This window comes from Podarcis raffonei, chromosome 12 (genome assembly GCF_027172205.1).
Source record: "Podarcis raffonei isolate rPodRaf1 chromosome 12, rPodRaf1.pri, whole genome shotgun sequence".
NCBI classification, from domain to species: domain Eukaryota; kingdom Metazoa; phylum Chordata; class Lepidosauria; order Squamata; family Lacertidae; genus Podarcis; species Podarcis raffonei.
In genome coordinates this window covers 19,537,869-19,542,720 of record NC_070613.1, presented here as the reverse complement: position 1 = coordinate 19,542,720, position 4,852 = coordinate 19,537,869, and positions in this window count along the sequence as shown.

Here is a 4,852-nt window from a genome sequence, read left to right as displayed (position 1 = left end):
CACTTTGAATTGTGCTCGGAAACGTACTGGGAGCCAGTGTAGGTCTTTCAAGACCAGTGTTATATGGTCTCAGTGGCCACTCCCAGTCACCAGTCTAGCTGCTGCATTCTGGATTAGTTGTAGTTTCCGAGTCACCTTCAAAGGTAGCCCCATGTAGAGCGCATTGCAGTAGTCCAAGCGGGAGATAACCAGAGCATGCACCACTCTGGCAAGACAGTCCGCGGGCAGGTAGGGTCTCAGCCTGCGTACCAGATGGAGCTGGTAGACAGCTGCCCTGGACACAGAATTGACCTGTGCCTCCATGGACAGGTGTGAGTCCAAAATGAGTCCCAGGCTGCGCACCTGCTCCTTCAGGGGCACAGTCCCCCACACCCACCCATCCCCTGTCCCCCAAAACAGTACTTGCCTTGTCAGGATTCAACCCCAATAAATATTAGATGTGGGGTATAAATAATGGGAGAGTGCTGTTATCTTCACTCCTGGCTTACTGGCTTAGCAGAGGCTTGGTTGACTACTGCTGGAAACAGCATCACTTATCAACTGGCTCTCCAAGGTTTCAGACTAGGAGTCTTTGACCAGCCCTGTGCAGAGGCATGGGTGATTGAAGTTTGTACCTTCTGCATGCAAAGCAAGCGCTCTGCCACTGAGCTACACTCCTTCCCCATATCTAATGATGCAGCAGCAATCCATGGATATTAACTTTAACTCTGTTTGCTTCAAGTAAGTTGAGGCTCTTAAGGCAAGAAAATTGTAAAAGTTCTCTCTCTTTTATCTCAGTAATTGACTCTTTCCCTCCCTCATTCTTTTCTCCAGCTAGTTCATTTCCACATGACACATTAGATCTATTCCTCTTCTCCAGTTAAGTTAGTTGAACATATATTTGCAGTTTAGCATTTAGTAACCGTGCAGCCGTAATATAATTCCACTGTGATGCTCTCTGCCAGATGTGATTGTTCTCCACAGCTGGGAGGGATATTAAGGGACTATTGCGTAACTCCCATTCCCATTCTAGCACGGAGGGAAATTAAAATTTGCAATTCAAGAACTGTGTCCCCAAATCACTCCTAGCGCTTCCTCCTGGGCTGTTTCACCTGTCAGTTTATAGTTAAATAAAGTCCTGCTTTTCATTTTAATCTCTGGCCAGACACCGGTTCATCTCTCATTTTCACTCACTCTTCAGGCATACGAGTTCTTTGGCTTTAATTGCCTGTCATTTTTGTTGACCAGAAAATGGAACATTGCAAAAATCCAGACTTCAATGCCATCAAGCCTATAAAAGACTCCTTCATTACTCCACCTGATTAGGAACATCCTCTTAACAGATCTACATTTTAATAAGCAGGGCTAAATCATTAGCTTTGAAGTGAAGTTTATTCAGATGTGATCCTTCTTTGAGGACTTACTAAATTGAAGAGGGGATGAGGTATATAATTTATGACAAAAGGGACCTGGAAGAACTAACTTGTAGATTAGAAATCCGACTGCAGTTGAATGTGCAACAGATGTCTGGCAAGCATTTGCCTCTGTGCTGCCAAGTGAGGCAAGCGCAGGTCTGCACTTGGGAAGGAACACAGAGAGGGAGATTAGAAGATTGCAATCCTAAACCACTTAGGGGCGTTGCATACATTACATGCTCCTACACAAAACAGGAAGCCATAGCCAATCATAGCTTTCTGGACCACACACCTTTTGTGACTGGAAACATGTGTTAGTTGAATGCACGTATTAAACATTTAATGGGAATGCATTCAAAATGCAATGTCTGAAGGAGCAATTGCCCAACCATCTTAGTGAATGGTCTAGTCCAGCAATGGCCACCACATGAGCAACTGGAGGAAGAATTTATTACATCCTTCATCCTAAAGTCCCAACAACTAGAACACAATACAGTAAACAGTATAAAACAACTTACAATCATGCCCTAAAAACATACATCTCAAGTGTCAAAAGCCAGGATGAAGACCTAAGGGGCAAACAGAAAGGCCTGGGGGTCGCATGTGAGCCCTGAGCCAGAGGTTCCCCACCCCTGGTTTAGTGAGTGAGGGGCACCTAAGTTTATTTGTGTTCATCACTCAGGTCAATTTAATATTCCAAACCTCAGCCAGGACATCTCCAGGAAAGCACCTATTTTTCTTTATGCAAAACCAACAACTTATTTATCCTCAGCAGACACTCTAATCACCTGTATTTATAATGAACATGGCAAGCAAAGAGCATAATAAGCATGGATGGCTAGGATGCATTTAAAAATTATTATGAATAATTCCTAAAGTACATTCCAAATGACCCAAAGTGCTTTAAGATCCCTGCCTGGCCCCACCTGTAAGAGGAAGGTTAGGCTGAGCGATAGACCACCCAGCAGGCTTGGAGAGTAAAAAGGGATTTTAATCTGTGTCTCTCAATGTTCTAGCATGCTGTAAATCCTTTACTGTTCCTTTGGACTAAATCAAATTATTTTATCGTCTTTTTTTTTGTCATCTTTGTGCTATGTTTTTCTTTTGTTTTCTTTTTTAAACTTATATCCTGCCCCCTTTGTCAAAAGGCCCAAGGGCAGTTTACAGCAATGAAAAATAAGTAAAAACAAAACAAAATCAAGCAATTCAACACAGTAAATAAGCTTCATCTATTTGGGAACATATTACTATACAGGCCAGAGCTCAGCAATCAAAGCCCTGCTGAAAAAGACAAGTATTTAGCTAGTGCCCCAAACTATGCACTTGGACCTCTGGTGGGGAGGGAGTGCATTCCATAATAGGGGGGCTATTGCTGAAAAGGCCTTTTAGTGGGTCACAGGCCCCTGCGTTTCACTCAATGATGAAGCCTTGGAAGGTCTCACTTCACAGGCAAGATGGTATGGGGAGAGGCACTCCTTCAGGTAATGGGGCCTTAAGATGTTCAGGGCTTCATAAGTCAGAACCAAAACCATGACTCAGGATCAGAGTTGATACAGATCTTTGCATACTGGTGATACAGGGTCTCTCGCTGTCAGATCGAGCAAAAGCAACTCCATTTCCCACCAGCTGAAATCTCCAAACTGTCTTCAGCCCTACCTAGAGCCCAATGAAGTAGTCTAAACCAGAGTATGGATCACTGTGCCTAGCTCTCCCTAGCCGCAGCTAACAAGATCTGGAAATGGGCTTTCTGTGCTACTGGAGCAACTTGAGCCTCCAGTGATATGGGAAAACCTAGGAGTACCCCCCAGATTAAGATCTAGTTCTTCAGGGGGGCTGCAACTGCATTCAGGCTGCCTCCCTGATTCAGAGGCCCATTAATCCAAAGCACCTTTGCTTAGCCAGGATTCAGCTTCAGCCTGAAACACTGCAGGAAGCTTTGCATCTTCCACATTTGTGCATTTTTCCACAAGAAAGCAGCCTGTTTCTCACGGGTGGTATAAATTATGCAAGGTTTTCTATATAGCATAAGTTCTAATTGACCTCTGCTGACTAAATTGCTACAAATAATGTGCAACCCTGGATGGGGATTAATGAAGCAGCATGTGGACTCTGACCTGTTGGAACACACACTGTTGCATCTTCAGTGGAGGAAACAGCACTTTTAAATTAAAAGCATATTTTATGCACTCATGCCATAAATATTCTGTGGTCAGGTGAGGCAGAAGTACAGAACAGACACCTACCAAAGAAGGATAGGGGAAAGGGATCCAACTTGTGCAATTCAGACACAAGCCCCCCCTTCCTTTTTTGTTTTCAGAACAAAAGAAATAAAATTTGAGTAACAGACACCAAAATGCACGAAGGACGCCCAACCCACATGGCTGATGTTACCATCACATCCACATCTCTGAGAAGCACTAAAATAATGCTTAAATCCTTGTTTGGGGGTCCTCAACATGGCAAGTGAGGGTACCATGGTGCCCTCAGACATTCCACACTTGCTCGGTGTCTGCCAAGGCCATCTGCCCTCCCATTTTGTTGTTGTTGCCTGTTTTTTCTCCTTTGGCCTGTGTTTTTAGGAGGGGTGTATGTAGGTGTTCTGCCTGTTGTTTGTGTTTGGAGGGGAAAATTCTGAGCAATGGGTATTTTGTGGTGACAGTTTCTTAGATGTGCTCCTGGGCCCGAAAAGGTTGGGGACCTCTAGCCTAGTCCCTTAAGCAGAAAGATTATTGACCCAGTCCCGGTGGGGGCCAAAAGCCCACATATCCATCGGCTAAGGTGAATAAAGTTTCTATTGCTATTGCTAACTATGCCCACTTATATCACCAGGTGGGTTTCTATTGCTTTTATGCTGCCTTCTTCCTCTGAATCCCCCTCCTCTGCCTTGTCAGCCCCTTTATAAAAACTGATTGTAAAAAAGTTTGATTAAATAAATAAACCATCACCTAAGGCCAGAACTATGAAAATGAAACAGCAAAATGGATTGTATCACTTCAGATTGTTGGTGGGGAACGCAGTTTTTGAATGTTCTCCATCATATATCTAAACAAAGTGCTACAGAGGTAGTAGAATTCCTCCATGCAGCACTTCAAGAGATGCCAGGGGTGGTGAGTCATATTTATGAATGCTCCCATAGATAAAAAGGTTGACTATGCTAAATTTTGCTCCCCAATCTGCTAGTTGTATGGATGTTGTTGCTGTTGTTTTCATGGATGTGTTTCATATCACCTTCCCCAATGACATGCTCTACGGGGAGCTGGCCAATTGGCAGACAAACTCTACGTTACAAAGATATCTGCAGGTGTGACATGAATGCTGGCAACATCAACTCTTCCACCTGGGATTCTCTTGCTGTCTGGAGACAGGCAGTCACGTCATGTATCCAAAGCAGTGACCAGAGGAGGAAGGACTCCTGGGAGGAGCATAGACAGAAGAAACACCATGGCGCATCTGCAACA